The 16,656-nt window shown below is 41.2% G+C and overlaps 1 long non-coding RNA gene across 1 annotated transcript; it reads right to left on the bottom strand.

The window, feature by feature from the left end:
* Positions 1-2,523: 2,523 nt before the first annotated feature.
* On the bottom strand, positions 2,524-5,872 carry LOC139779613 (uncharacterized). The gene is made up of 2 exons (XR_011719950.1): positions 5,777-5,872; positions 2,524-2,673 (listed from the first exon to the last, which is right to left on the bottom strand). It is a non-coding gene; the product is annotated as an uncharacterized lncRNA (long non-coding RNA).
* Between the last annotated feature and the right edge of the window lie 10,784 nt (positions 5,873-16,656).

A 16,656-nucleotide genomic window follows, 5' to 3' on the forward strand; every position in this document is an offset into this window, starting at 1 on the left:
TGTAAGATCTGTTTCTTTATATACAAGTCTTATGAATAATATTACTTTCATTATATTGTAAATAATGTGAAATATGGATTTATATTAATTATATTATATACTATATGATAAAAGTTTAATGTTATCTGAAATATGGATGTACACAATATAAAGTTAATTGTATTATCTAAAATTATTTAGTACACAGGTAACAATCAACTAGTATATTTTATAATATAAAGTTGATATAATATATATTATATTAATTATAATTATATCAACTTTATATTATTGGGTGTACAACTTAGTTCGGTTCGTTTTCAAAAGATGGCTCTAGGTGCTATGAATGGTTGACGGCGACAGCTGATTTTTGCTGTATCGTGAAGTGTCAACATCTGTCAACCAAATATTGTTTACAAGCCTTTGAGTTTTGCACAACAAGTTTAATTTTTACTGCGTTGAAAATGTCGAGTTTCGTTCCAAATAAGCACCATTTGCGGGAAGTTTTGATTTTCTGTTTCAATTGGAAGAAAAGTGCAGCTGAAGCGCATCGAATGCTTGTGGAAGTGTATGGTGAATCTGCACCATCGGATAAATCTTGCAGAGAATGGTTTCGACGATTTAAAAGTGGTGATTTTAGTGTTGAAAACAAAGAGCGTTCGGGTCAACCTAAAAAGTTTGAAGATGAAGAATTAAAAACATTACTCGATCAAGATTCGTGTCAAACGCAAGAAGAGCTCGCAAAAACATTGGAAGTTACTCAACAAGCTATTTCGAAACGACTCAAAGCCGCGGGATACATCCAAAAGCAAGGAAATTGGGTCCCATATGAATTGAAACCGAGAGATATCGAACGACGATTTTGCATGTCCGAAATGTTGCTTGAACGGTACAAAAAGAAGTCTTTTCTGCATCGAATCATTACCGGGGACGAAAAATGGATTCACTACGACAACCCGAAACGCAAAAAATCGTATGTAAAGCCCGGCCAACCGGGAACATCAACGCCGAAGCCGAATATCCATGGTGCCAAGGTAATGCTCTGTATTTGGTGGGATCAGAAGGGTGTGATCCACTATGAGCTGCTAAAACCTGGTCAAACCATCACGGGAGACTTCTACAGGCAACAATTGATCCGTTTAAAGCGAGCTATAGCCGAAAAACGTCCAGAATATGTGACCAGACACGAATCCATAATCTTTCACCATGACAACGCTCGGCCTCATGTTGCTGTTCCGGTTAAAAACTATTTGGAAAATATCGGATGGGAAGTTCTGGCTCACCCGCCTTATAGCCCAGACCTTGCCCCTTCCGACTACCATTTGTTTCGATCGATGCAGAACGCTTTGACTGGAATACGCTTCACTTCAGAACAGGGTATCAAAAATTGGCTCGATTCATTCTTGGCTTCAAAAGATGAACGCTTCTTCCGCGACGGAATCCATAAATTGCCAGAAAGATGGGAAAAAGTAGTGGCTAGCGATGGACAGTACTTTGAATAAGGTATTAATTCATTTTATCGTTCAAATAAATGCGTTTTTCAAGCAAAAAAACGGACCGAATTAAGTTGTACACCCAATATGAAATATACTAGTTGATTGTTAACTGTGTACTCATAATTTTAGATAATACAATTAACTTTTTATTGTGTACATACATATTTCAGATAACAATAAACTTTTATCATTTATTGTTCACCTATCCCTGCCCTATATATTCCATAAATAAGATATCTTTTGGACATCATTTATTCGTGCCGTTTAGATGCCATTTTGTTAATCTTTTGGACATCTATAAGACATCTGTTGAATGACGGCCATTTCTGTAAAGCATTTTGGTATAGTAATTCGGTAACTTTACGTTGACCTATTGGCAGCTGATACAGGTTGACCATATGTTGCCAATTTGGTAAACGCTATAAGTTGCCTTACAGTTAACGTACGGACATCGACAGTTAGCGTACGGACATCCATACGCGCCGTTTAAGTGGACATGAGAGACAATTTTGTTGTCAAAAGAGGAATCTTTTTAGCCAACTAAAAAGTCATCCCAGTCCTTTTTTTTGTTAGTTTTTCGATATCTTTAAGACTACCCTAAGAGCAAAAAGTCGACTTTAAGTCGACTTGAAGCCGACTTCTACCGAAACTGACTGGGCAGAAAAGTCGACTTTTTTAAGGACGAAAGTCGACTTCAAGTCGACTTGAAGTCGGCGAATGTCTCAAAAACCGCCGATTAAAAGTCGACTTTCCGTCATGACAAGAAGTCGACTTTCCGTCATGACAAGAAGTCGACTTCCCGTCATGACGAAAAGTCGACTTCCCACCAACTTTTAAAGTCGATAAAATAAACCGCCGCGTACGTCTGGAAATCGATTGTGTATCTTGAAACGAGGTAAAAATGACAAAAGTTAACAGATTTTACTAGATTTTGATAAATAAAATCATAGATACGCTAATAAATTTTCTCATTTTTGTAATTTTTACCTCATTATTTCAAGATACGCAATCGACCCCTTGCTGGAGGGCTAAAACTGATGCATTTCGATTTTTTTCTATATATAAAATAATTTAATTATCTAAAAAACTGTATAATTACAATCCTAATGTTTTATTCTTAATTACAAAGGCGGCCATATCTGTGCCACTTCTGCGTGTGTGGATTCCGGCAGCCACTTCTGGTAAGCTGACAACAGAACTAAAATTAAAACATTCCAGCGTTAATCGCGAAACAATATGCAAAATTAGCTATATAAATATATATAATATATATATTATTATCATAATGTTGTAAATATATAATAATATTGTTATATATATATATATATATATAGAAATGATACTTTATTACCCCAAGGGGTCTAAAAGGGCGTTTTGTAGGGACGTACCCAACCCTGTACATCCAATTTACAATAACTTAAGATTTACATACATTATGTTACATATAATTTTTATAGACATATTCCTCTTCAGTCCTTTTCGCTGTCTCGTCTTCCTCGGTCCTCTTTCGTTAATTGTTGTATCCTCCCTCTTCCTTTCTTATTCTCCTCTCTCCTCCATCTCGTCTCATTTCTTCTATTGCTTTCATCCATTCTTCTCCCTCTCCCCTTTCTCCCAGTAATCTTCCCACCACATCTTGCCATCCCTCTCCCTCCCACTTCTCCCATCTCGTACATTCCTCCCATATATGTTTCCATGTCTCCTCTTCCCTCCCGCATATCCTGCATTTTTTGTCCTCCTCATTTCCCCAGTATAGTCCCTCCCTCACTTCGTTACCAAGTCTAAATCTTGCAACCCTGCTCCATCTTGCTTCCTCCCATCCCTTCTTTAGATAATCCGGAATCCCGTCCTTCCTTATACTCTTATACCACCTATTGTACTTCGATTCTATGATCTTTTCCATTCTTTCCTGTTTCTCCTTCCATTTCTCCTTCTTCTCCAATACCTCCTCTTCTAACTCCTCCTCCCCTTCCACTTCTACCCCGATCTCTTCCAGATATTCCTCTCTCTCCCGCTCCCATCTTCCTATTATCCTTTCCCTCTTCCATCTCTCTTTCATTTCTTCCAAACACTTTCTCGCTATTTCTCCTCCTTTACCTTCTTTCAGTTTTCTTGCAAACTTCCATGCTCTCTTACTTGCTCTAGCTCTCATTTTTTCCCTTTCTAGTTCATCTCTAACCATATATCCTGGCGTCCTCCAATTTAATCCGAGTGTCCATCTGAGATATCTCTCGTGTATCCCTTCTACCTCCCTCCTTTCCTTCCATCCCCATATTTCTGCTCCGTATCCCATCACCGTCCATATCAGGGTGTCATATAGCCAGATCCTTCTTTTGCAGTCCTTTTTCCACATCCTTTTCCCTATCCCCCACACCTCTCTCATTACTCTTGTTGCCTTCCTTCTTCTCTCTCTAATATGCGCCTCCTGCCCTCCATTCTCCTTCAATGTGTACCCCAGATATTTGAACTCTTTGACCTCTTCTAATTTCTTTCCCTTCCATCTCCAATCATATTTCTTCTTCCTCCCTCCTCCTTTTCTAAATCTCATTATCTTTGTCTTCTCTATACTCAGCGTTAGTCCCTTCCTGTCTAGATACCTCTCAAGCCTGCTTATCATGGATCTCATATCCTGTTCCTCCTCCGCTAGTACTGCTATGTCATCTGCATACATTAAGGTGTATACCTTTTCCCCCTTTAATCTCACACCCCCATCCGCCCTTCTTCATGTAATCCTCTATGTCCGCATAATTAGTAAGTTAAACAGTATCGGACTTAGCGGGCATCCCTGTCTTAATCCCTTCGCCATCCAGAATGAATCCCCTTTTTCTTCCCCCCTTCTCACACTGCTTTTTGTTTCTCTCAACACTTCCTCTACCCTGTCTATCAGTCCTTGCCACACACCTCTCTCTTTCATTGCCTTGATTAGAACTTCCTTATCTACTGAGTCAAAAGCCGCCTTGAGATCTACAAATAGAACTGTCATCTTCCCTTTCTCCTTTCCTAGGTGTCTGTTTATCAGATAATTCAGCGCAAATATCTGGTCCATCGTTCCCATTTCTTTTCTAAATCCTGCTTGGTTGTCGAGAATCAAGTTCTTCATTTCTACTTCTTTCCTTATCCTTTCTGCTAATACCGCCGTGTATATCTTATACATTGAGGACATGATCGTTATCCCTCTGTAGTCCTTCACCTCTTTTCCTTCTCCTTTCTTCACTATTGGTATTATCTCCCCTTCCTTCCAATGTTCCGGCCAGCCTTCACCCCTCCATACCCGTTTACATATTCCCCATACCCATCTCACCATCTCTTCTCCTCCAAATTTCCATGCCTCGTTCGGAATTCCGTCCTTGCCTATTGCCTTCCCTGTTTTTAGTTTCTTTATTACGTTTCTTACCTCCTCCAGCTCTATCTCTTCCTCATCTTGTCTGTCCCTCCCTCCTTCTCCTTTCACAACCCTGTTCTCCACGCCTCCCAGCAGCTCCATGAAGTATTTTTTCCACTCTTCCAGCCCTATATCTTCGTTTATCCTCTTCCTTCTTTTCCTTACTCTACCTATCAATTCCCATACCTTAACTTCCGATCTCGCCTCTCCTATTTCTCTAATCATCCTTTCCTTCTCTTCCTTTTTCTTTCTTTCACATACTTCTCTATACTTCCTCCTCCCTTCTCTATATCTTTCCACCTCTCCTTTTCCTTTTCTCTATTTTCTTAGTTCTCCCCTCACTTCTTTCTTTTTCTCCTTGCATTCTTCATCCTTCATCTTCATCATTCTTCATCTTGCATTATATAAATATATAATATCCACAGACTTTTATACTAGACCACTAACATCTATGGACGCACTGCCGAAAAGCTGATGCGAGTGCGAGATGCAAGTGGTAATAAAGGGTGCGGCCATATTGAATTAAGTCACTATCGGGTGTTCAGTTGCTCATGATGTGCGTTTATCTGCATTCGTTATTACAGTACATAACGAAGCAGACGAATGTTTTTGTGTTAAATATTGGTACATGTTATCAATAAGTTTGTAAGTCATCCCTTCGACTTGTAGCGTACTTGGATGTCGAAATCGAACCACTACTCCTGTAGTATTAAACCCTTTCTTTTGGACATTCTGTATATGCCAGACTATTGTATAGAAATCTTGTATAAAACCACTTGTATAGAATCTGTAGTATAGCATATCTTGACTAAAATCAACATGGCGGCAAGCATCACGGCCGAGATGCCTGTCAGCGGTCTAGTATTGTATAGAAGTCTATGATAATATCTAAATATTATTTTATAAATTAAAATCTCACATTTTTTTATCCGAACCCCAGATTTCTAGCAGTTTGTCTTTGAACACGACTCCCTGCGACTGCAGCGTTTGTACTATTGCTTGAGTGCGTGGTATCAACTTGAAAAAATCGTATTGAATTGATGTAATCTATTCGATGAATCAACGTGAAATCGAAAGGAGATAGAATAACGATTTATCTGGCCCATGACTTGGTGATGCTCCCAGGTGTCGTCAGCAGCGACGGGACAAATCGTTTCAGCTTAGGGCACACTTGACCCTTCAAGAAGAAATACACGAACCACTTGACACCGTCCACGGATGCTCTATACCCATCGATGGTAGTGCCCATCCGGCCTTTCCGAATGTACCAGAATGTACGCGGCAAATGATCTTCCCAGTTCCTTGATTATATCTATAAATGAGAATAACTTGGCGGTGGATCAACCAATGGTTCACTAAGATGGCATGAGCGAATTTCGGCAATCATTCGGGTTCTATCGCCGTGACACCTCTCATGTACATCTTATTCGTTTCGTACACCTCTTGATAAACCACCTATTCCGGACTGATTTTCTGTAGAACGCACGAAGAATGTATGAACACAGGTTCCTCCATTTCTGGTGTTCTGAAAGATGGTTCAGAATGGAGAGCTGTCGCATTCAATAGGTCTTAATTATCGATGATAATTAATAACACACCATACCTTGAAACCGCGCGCTAAGGTCCCGCGAGCTTTCGTACTTAAGTCACCCCGAGTCGTAATAAGTAGGCTCTCCGACCAACAGCTGCGGAGGGCGGTAGGGCAGACGGGCCAACGGGGCCCGGAGATAAAGGCGAGTCCCGTCCGATCGACGGTGGATCGCGACATGCCGATCCTGCAGGACCAGGTGACGAACGGCGCCGGCGACGCGGGGGGGGGGGGGGGCGGCGGTGATGAGCGATGCCGCGGGCGCTACGGCGGTCCAGGTGGTGGCATCTAGCGATACGGTGGAGGGTCCGGCGCGCGCGCTGACGGTGGGGGGCGCAATCCCGCCGTCGGGAACCGGGCCGTGCGCATTGACCGATCCGCAGCGGGACTCCGCTGTGAACCGTCGGAGCGTGAGGACGTTCGGCGGGAGAGTATCTGTGATAAAGCTATAAAGGCGGAGCATATACCACTCAATGGAGGATTTTTGAACTGGATCGACAACTGAAAAATCTGAAAAATCTGAAATCCAATGAAGTCAATATAAGAATAAGAAAGATTATACGGGTGGTGAGTCCCTTCACGGGGTTTGCTAGTTTCTCTTTTCGGATTTAAAGAATTCGTTAATTTATTGAAGTCGTCGGATTTTTAAGTTAATATTGAATTGAGTCAATTTAATAAATGTTCCTTCTTTTTGTACGATATTTGTATTCATATTGGTTATTTTACTCCGATTCTGAATTGCGATGTTCACATGCTCTGATTTATGTGCCCTCGAAGTTTGACTATTTTGGAGTATATGTTATCTATAAAATGATATTATTAGTTAATTGAGAGCGTTTTATGTGAATTTCGTTAGTTTATTGTTATTCTAATAAATGTTTATTGCTATTTACTCCGACTTGGAATTGTGATGTTCACGTGCTCCGGATCACGTGCTCCGGTTCACGTGCCCTTGGAGTTTGAATATTTTCGAGTACTTATTACTTATAAACTGGTATTGTTAGATAATTAAGAGTGTTCTGTGCGAATTTCGGTAGTTAATTGATACTCTAACAATTGTGCACTACTATTTACTCCGATGCGGAAGCGTGATGTTCACGTGCTCCGGTTCACGTGCCCTATTGGAGTTGAGTATTTTTGAGTGTATATCATTTATAAGCTGATATTAGTAGATGTATAAAAGTGTTTTATGTAAGCTTTATTAGTTAATGTATACTCTTATAAATATTTACTGCTATTTACTATAATTTTGAATCGTGGTGTTCACGTGCTCTGAATCACATGCCCTTGGAATTGGAATTGGTTCCACGTGAGCATATTTTGAGTGATTACTTTTATAATTTGATATTATTAAAGATAGTAAAGAGCACTTTATATACGGTCTGTTACTTACGGTTTTGTGTTATACTCTATCGAAATTAAGAAATGTGCTCTATCGCAAACATGCATAAATATAAATAAATATAATCATCTTTTGGTTTTGCGCTCTTCACCTTTAAGATGTTAAGTGTTGCGGTGGAAGTTCATTTAATGTTTTAATACGAAATTTATTAATATTAAGATTAACCTTTGTATGATCACTACATATTTTGAATTATGGTCGTGTCGTCCACGCGTTGATCACGCGCCCTTCCGTGGCTCATGTTGTTTGTGTTTCTCGGGAATATATTCCGGGTGAATTACAATTATATTTCCGAATGTAATAGCGCGCGTTTGTTATAGCATTTGCATTAGAATATCCTTGAGTGAGATTTTATTGACTACTATTTATTAGGTTTTGAATACCATTGGGAAGACTTGTACGTTGGTCTCATATAAATAGTAATATTACCTTGATAATAACCTTGTTTTCACAATATTCGTCTAGCGTTTATTTACATTATTTCGGAAGCAACTTACCGTTCTGAATATTTGTACTTGACATTTAGTTCTAGTTTTGAAAATTATCGTAGAGTTTCTTGAGTAATTTCCCTCTCAACGTAATATTATTATCTTAAATTTATTGCGCTATTTATGTCTTTGTAAATACAGTGGTAATTAACACGATATTTAATTAAATACTTTACTTATTTTGATAATTTGCCAATATGCATAAGAGTGATAAAAAGAATAACTCTTATGAGGATAATTCCCCGAATTCCAGGAAGGAGGGGAATAAAAAGGCTCGATATGATAAGACTTCGCGGAATGCTTCCTTGGAAAATAGGATTAAGAGGCTATTGATTCGAATGATAAAGCTGTGGAGATCGATAAGGTAAATACATCGGCTTCCTCTATTCGCCCGATTGAGGACGCTCCCCCTTCGCCGATTCAAAAAAGAACCCAGTTTATTGCTTCGCAAAGGGGCAATAGATATAACAATTTCAGCATAGCTCCTTTTTCAGTACATATTGAATCCATTGCCTCTGATTCAGCGTCGATATCTAATATTGGCAATTTACACCCCATGAGCATTGGAAAAATTATTTGCGAAAAGTTTCATAATATTGATGTTATTAGGAAGTTAGGGAAAAATATAATTTGTATTGAATTTAGTAATTTCTTGGATGCCAATAATATGGTCATTTCAAGAGGTGTATTGCCTCCTCTTTGGGTGGCATATATTCCTAATTATAAAATCTTCAGATCCGGTGTGATTCGAGGTATTTGTCCTACTTTCTCAGAAAAAGAAATATTAGAGAATCTTTCCTCTTCTAGGGATTCTATTAAGGTTCATTCAGTCGAGAGGTTGAAATTCCGTGATAAAAATGATAATAATGATCTTAAAGATTCTTTCTCTGTTAAAATCATCTTTGAGGCTAACCTACTTCCGGATTCGGTCCTCTGCTATAAAACTAAGTGTAAGGTATACCCTTTCATTAATAGAGTTCGCAGATGTGGTAAATGCTCCAAGTGGGGACATTCTTCGGCTTTTTGTAGAGGTAAAGTAACTTGTGGTTACTGCGGAGAGAACCATTCTTCGGACTTATGTGATAAATCGAATTTGAATCAATCATGTATTAATTGTAAGGGGGATCACTTTTCGTTTGACGTTCAGTGCCCTATTTATACGAAATTTAGGTTGATTAACACAGTGATGGCATTAGCTAATGTCTCCCAGTTTAGGGCAAAGAATTTAATTCTTTCAAAAAAGATTACCTCCTGTAAACAGGCTGAAGGATTGTTTAGATCGGCAGCATTTGGTGCCTGGAACTTTGGGGCTTTGGGTGTCATTACCGGTTCGGGGGGGGAATCGGGGCGTACCCCGTTCCATCTCCGCCGGGATAGATTCCCTCCTCTTAAGCGGGGTAGAGATTCTGTGAGGAAAAGCGTATCTGATTCAGACTCTTCAACTAATCAGGATGAAACATTGAAGGCCTATAATCTTGACCCGGAGGTTTCAGAGACCCCTAGTATAACTAAAGAAGTTGATCAACTTTCTAGAAAGTTTCCTTGCCCTGGTGTTATCTTACATGACCTCAGGAATTTCTATCGTTCAAACCTAAATAATAAAGATATAGCCCTGGCGTTTATGGATTATTTGAGACTGCTATTTGAGGAGAAGCCTGGTGGTACAAATTAATTGTTAATTATTTGCAACTTACGTAAGCACACATATTTTGTTTAATTTAATAACTAATAATAAAGATAATAATCAAAACCCAATATAATCAGTATTAATAGAATACAATAAAATTTCACCCCATTTATCAATACTTAGAATTCGACTATTTCAACATTCGTCAAATCTTTAAAGATTCTGCAATGGAATGCTAGAAGTGTGGGTAATAAACAACCTGAATTCTCGAACTTAATCGGGGAATATGACATTGTTTGTCTACAGGAAACTTGGCTTCAGGGCCGGAGTTATTTTTTCTTCAAGGAGTTTATTACATTTAGAAATGACAGAGATCATTTAGGCGGAGGTACAGCTATTCTTTGTAGGAAGGAGTTAGATCCTGTCTCTGTTAATATGAATCTCTCTGGACTTTTGGGCATTGAATGTTCCATAATTTCCATTAAGTGTAATAGGTTGTCTCCGGATAGAATATTTATTATCTCTTTATACAGACCTCCTCATATTCATGTAAATGTAGCCGGTTGGTCTTCTTTTTTCAATTCGATAGACTCACTTCTGAAAGATAAGGGAGTCATAATCTGTGGTGATTTTAACGCTCAACATCCATCATGGGGTTCGTCCCAATCAAATCAGGATGGGAAAACCTTAGCGGAGGCGTTGGTTGTCAATCGGTTTATGTATTTGAATGATGGTCGTTCTACGAGAGTTCCTGATAATGCTGATGTCAGTGAACAGATTAGCGCTCCTGATCTTACCTTGGTGTCAGAAAATATTTGCCGGAATTATTCTTGGCATACTCTTGAAGAACCTATGGGGAGCGATCACTACCCAATCATTACTCAGTTCTATTTCGATCAATTCGAAGAACCTGCTACCGATCCGGGTAAGAAAAGACTCAATATCTCTAACATTGACAAAAATCTGTTTTGTAATTTAGTGGATGACGGTATGAGTGGAATTTCGTTAATATCGGGTCCTGCTAGTAGACTTTATGAACTCTGGAACGAGAGAATAATTGACTGTGCCCTGCGCGCTGGTGCTAAAATTGTGGACTCTAAGGAAGTTATAGTGTTCGATCACTCTTCGGGGACATGTAAAAGTCATCCGGTAAAATCATCAAAGAAAAGGGTTAACCCGCCTTGGTGGGACGAGGAATGTCAAGAGGCTAAAGATAATAGGAAGGAGGCTTTTAAGAGATATTTATCGGATTACTCTACAGAGAATCGAGCGAAGTATAAAGCTGCGTCTAATGAATGTAGAAAGACCATCAGTCGTAGGAAAAGAGTAAATTTCCATAATTTTATTAACGATATTAATATTAATTGGAACGTAAAATCATTCTGGGATACTATCAGTGCATTTAAGAGAAGCGTGTATTTCAACAGACCAAACCCTCCTTCTGAGAGTAGACTTCTTGCTATTGACAGAGCGATTGATGGGTTGTCCCCTCCTTGGGTTTCGGACTCCTTTGAGGAAACTATTGGTTCTCCTTCGTCATCCATTTTTGACGATAAATTTTCTATAGACGAGCTTAATTTTATTATCTCGTCCTTAAAAACCAAAAGCACTCCGGGACCGGACCTTATTAATAATCAATTGATTCAAATGGTGTCTGAAACGGCTTTAAATAAATTACTCAAGATTTTTAACCTGATCATGGAGGATGGGTCATTTCCTGATTGTTGGAGGTTTTTTGACGTCTCATTGATCCCGAAGCCTGGTAGAAATGAATTCAGACCAATTTCGTTGGCTTCTTGTACTCTTAAGATTTTGGAAAGATTAGTTAAGAGAAGATTGGAAAAGTATTTGGAATTGGATTATATAATTCCTAACTGTCAATTCGGTTTTAGAAGAGGTAAATCATGCGACGATTGCCTCGCCTTCATTAATCTGGAAATTTATAAGTCCTTCAGCCAACATCAAATGACTGGTGCAATTTTCCTGGACATCAAGGGAGCTTATGACAACGTCAACCCTCAGATCCTGTTCAAGATGATCAACGAACTTAATATCCCTATGGGGTATAAGAGGTTTCTTAGAAACCTGATTGGTCCAAGAAATGTAAATTTTTATGAGTCGGGTAGATTTTATAGAAGCTATCTCCTCCAAAATGGTCTTCCTCAAGGCTCTGTACTTAGCCCCGAGCTATTCAAGCTATATGTTAAGGATATTCTTCGGATTATCCCGCATAATGTTAAAGTAATACAATTTGCTGATGATATAGCCTTTTTGTGTTCTGACTCGAACCTTGAAATAATTTTGTCGACTTTAAGAAGTACTTTCGATATGGTTGAGCAGTGGTTGTGGGACTTGGGCCTTAGCATTTCATTCCCGAAGACGCAATTTACTATTTTTCATAGAAAAAGATCGATTGTTACCCCGGATAATCTGGAGGTTGATAATGGAATACTTCCTTTCCTGAATACAGTTAAATACTTAGGTATGAATATGGATGTGTGCCTCAGGTGGAGAGAACATATTAAGTTCTTACGTACTAGAACCATGTGTTTTTCTAACATACTGAAATGGCTGGCGGGTCGTACATGGGGTATTGATCCCCGTAAGGCTATAAATTTTATCAACGCCACTATCGGAGCACAGCTTGAATGGGGGGCAATATGGTACCTTAGTGCAGCTAACACGTACGTGTCCATTGATGAAAGTCTTTTGTGTTCTGCCTTTAAGATAGCGTTAGGTTTACCCAAATCGTCTTCTAAAGGTCGATTCAGACACAGCCGTGCCGTACCCGTACCGTATCACGGACAGAAACATTAGACAAGGATTCCTATTGTCTCCATCCTTGTCTAATGTGTCTCCAGCCTTGTCTAATGTTAACGATACGGATACGGTACGGGTACGGCACGGCTGTGTCTGAATCGACCCTAATAGGGTATGCTGGTATTTTGGGGAGCAGAAATCTTTTAGAAGAAAAGTAGCATATAAGTGTGATAAATTCTTATTGAAGGCAATTCAGTTGAAAAATAATAAGCTAATTAATAGAATTGATGGTCTCTATAATTTGTCTATTAATGCGGCCCCTAGCAATATTCCGTATGTAATTAAAAGATGGCCGATGGTCAGGCCTTTTAGGTATAATTTGTATATCTGGAATCTTCACCCTGCTTTCTCCTATCCATTCAGATTTGATTTATCATCTACTGCGTTCGACACATCATCCGGTGAATTAGCAAGGGATAACGCCTCCCCTAATCAGGCTTTTAATAGTCTTATTTCATTTAACCGGGCCTCTCCTCAGGAGGTCGTCATATACACAGATGGCTCTAGAACGGAATCAGCTGACGGAAATCTGGTCGGTTGTTCTGTTTGGGTCCCTCAATATGATCTTTTGGTTAAATACAAATTGAGCGACCTGTCGAGCTCGTTTACGGCGGAGGGAGTTGCGATTGCCATGGCCATTGACCTAATATGGACGCAATCGTGGAATTTTGTGAACATATGTACGGACTCTCTCAGCATTATTCAGGCATTAAAGAACACGAAACATAATTATAAACTTTCCCCACTTATCCCAGATCTAAAAATGAAACTCTCTTTGGCGGCTTGTGAAAACAGGGTTATTAGATTTACATGGTGCCCATCCCATAAAGGGATTCAGGGTAATGAGATAGCGGATAAAGCAGCCAGAGAGGCCTCAGTAGAGGGATCATATATTGGGAATAAAATTTCATTCAAGGATGCACTGGCGTGTAATTTTCGTGTGTACGAGAATATAGATGCTCAATTTCTGAGAGACATTAATGTGGGATCTGGAAAATACTATATGAATAATTTTACATCTATCAGATTGAGTTTCTTATTAAAATATAAAGGTCTTCGTTCCGATCTATGTTCTCTGATACGCCTAATTACGGGATACCCACTAGTCGGTACTACAAAATTTAAGTTTGGCTGGGTGGACTCTGCAGAATGTATGTGCGGACATGAAACTCAGGATATTAATCATATTTTTTGGTCGTGTGCTTTATTTGATGAGGAAAGATCGGTATTGTTTGAAGGATTGTTAAAGGAACATTTATTTGCATCATTTTCGGTTGAATATTTGATAGGGAATTTAAATATAAAAGTAATTAGATTAATCATAACGTTTATTGATAGTTTAAACATGAAAATATAGTTATACTAGCAAACCTTAGAGTACTCATAGGGTAACTTGAGATAAAACTTCACTGGATTGTCGAACTACCGAGAGGGCGCCTCCGACCCAACTAGAGGCTCCTCTAGGGATTTAAGCACCGTGGTACTTTGACTCATGCGAGTCGGAAATCCATTGGGTCTCAAGAAGAAGAAGAAGAAGACCGATCCGCAGCCGGGAGAGGAGACCGGCGGACCGACGGCGCGGGGCTAGTCCGCGGACGCGGACGCGGACGCAGACCTGACAGCCTTACAGGAGGTTGTGCAGGCGCTGGAACGCGAGTTGGCGGCGATGCGGGACGACGAGCCAGCGGAACCAGAGGCGACGGTCGGGGCAATGGCCGCGAAAGACGCGATAAAATTGCCAGGAGATGGGTCCTCGGAAGAGTTCCTCAGTCCCACCAGCGCGGAGGGTTCGTCAGCGGACGAGGGGGAGAAGCCCCCATAATAGGCTAAGATTACAAGCGCTCCGAGGATGAGGAACGTTCTCAGTTCTAAAATATGTCCCATCCGGCGCGAGGGTACTTAGGATAAGGAAATTAGTTGATAAGTGCGTTTGCGGCCAAGTCCGCCGAGCCATAGCTCGACCAATAGGTATAAGTTTCCCCAGGCTTTGGTCATATTTTGTTTTGTTTTCGGCTCGAGTCATAAGTTAGAAATAATTTAGGTTATGAGTGGACCGACGCGTAGCACGCAGTTATTCGGCACGAGCTACACACAATCTTCGACGAAGGAGATACGCATGGCGCGCGTTCACGGGACGACAGGCGGGATGAACGGGCCAGAAGTAGTATCCGAGAGCGCGTTTGCGAAATCGGGAATCAGGGACGTCAGCGTAAAAGTAACAGCCCATGACTGAGAGGCGGCGCCCAGTAATCGATCAGGGAAGGTCAAAAGTAGAATCCGAGATCGCGTTTGCGAAATCGAGAACCAGGGACTTCCGTGTAAAAGTAACAGCCCATGACTGAGAGGCGGCGCCTAGTAATCGACCAGGGAAGGTCAAAAGTAGAATCCGAGATCGCGTTTGCGAAATTGCGAACCACGCGCGCTCGGGTAAAAGTAACGGTACATGACTGACGGGCGGAGCTGAGTAACTGATCAGGGAAGGTTAAACGTAGGGTATTAGATCGCGTTTTCGAAATCGCGAACCAGCGGTTTTCCGATAAAATAAACCGCCCATGACTGACGGGCGATCAGGGAAGATTAAAATTCGGATTCGGGGTCGCGTCTGCGAAATCATAAATCGAGCATGTTCGTGCGAAAATGACGGCCCATGACTGACGCGCGGCGTCCGTAAGTTGGTCAGAGAGGGCCGGTTGCGAGATTGGAGGTAGCGTTTGCGAAGTCGAAAACCTGACATGTTCGTCGGGAAATAACGTGCCATGACGAAGGTGCGACACCTGGTACGCAGTCATGGCGGGTCGGCGTCAAGCCTGAGACCCGGGTCAACAATTTCGTATCCTGAACATCTTCCACAGGAACAGACCTCGCAAACGAGTCCTCGAGCACCTAAAGGTCGATCATAGTAGGTCGGCGTCAACGGCGAGCGGGACACATTGCACCCGGACATCTTCTCCGAGAAGGTCGTCCGGGAACATGTATTATGGCGTGATAGAAACCGTGCGCACAGGTCGGCGTCATCGGCGGACGACGAACAACGGAGGCCGAAACCTGGTACATTGGCGTCAGGGCGGGGGAGCGTCCCGGGCGCGAATCAAGTGGAAATTTCCACCGGAACGTTCTAGAACGCCCGCACGGGGAGATCACGTGATCGGTGAAAGTGAAAGCGTGTACGGCCTGGTACCGCGACGCAGTAAGGCCGGGTGGTGGGGGCCGCAACCGATGGTGGGGAGCCGGAGAGAGCTACGTCGCTCGAGGCAGTCTGTCGGGGACTCTCGAAGAGGTAACATATATCACGCGCTAACGTTCGTCGCGCGCGCTAAGTCCCGCGATTCTGAATCGGACGCGTAGATAGTTCGCCCCGAGATCCGAAACAACCGGCAACGCCCGCGGAAACGCGTTATGTGCTCGTTACTACAATTAGCGAGAGGTGCTGAGTCACCAATTAAGATAGTGATTTGTGAAGCGAAAGGGCGTATGTGCCCGGCGACATGCGTGTCGGCCATTTTCTGTAATACGAAGATCTGTGAACAACTTCCTGTGGGAAAACATTATATTGAATAAATAATTCAATCATAATATAAAATTAATCACGAATTGCAACTTTACTTACCTGTTCTTACCTGGTCCATTGGCGGAGATCCAGCGAAGTCCCTCGGCGATTATGCGTTGAAGCGAGAATCCTGGAGTCGGCAGCGGTGATGATCCAGCGTTGGCAGGAACCTGAAAATAAAGGAGAATTAGTGGAGTTGTGAATTTCGGGGAGTTAGAATACTTACCTTCTCGGTGGTACGAGGTCAAACCGAGTGGCGACCGTGAAAAGGAATCTAATAACGGAAATCGGGCGGCCAAATAATAACGTCCGGTCACAACCTAACCT

This window comes from Temnothorax nylanderi, unplaced genomic scaffold (assembly GCF_030848795.1).
Source record: "Temnothorax nylanderi isolate EJ_2023f unplaced genomic scaffold, tnyl_v1.0 TNYL_tig0235_pilon, whole genome shotgun sequence".
Taxonomy (NCBI): Eukaryota; Metazoa; Arthropoda; class Insecta; order Hymenoptera; family Formicidae; genus Temnothorax; species Temnothorax nylanderi.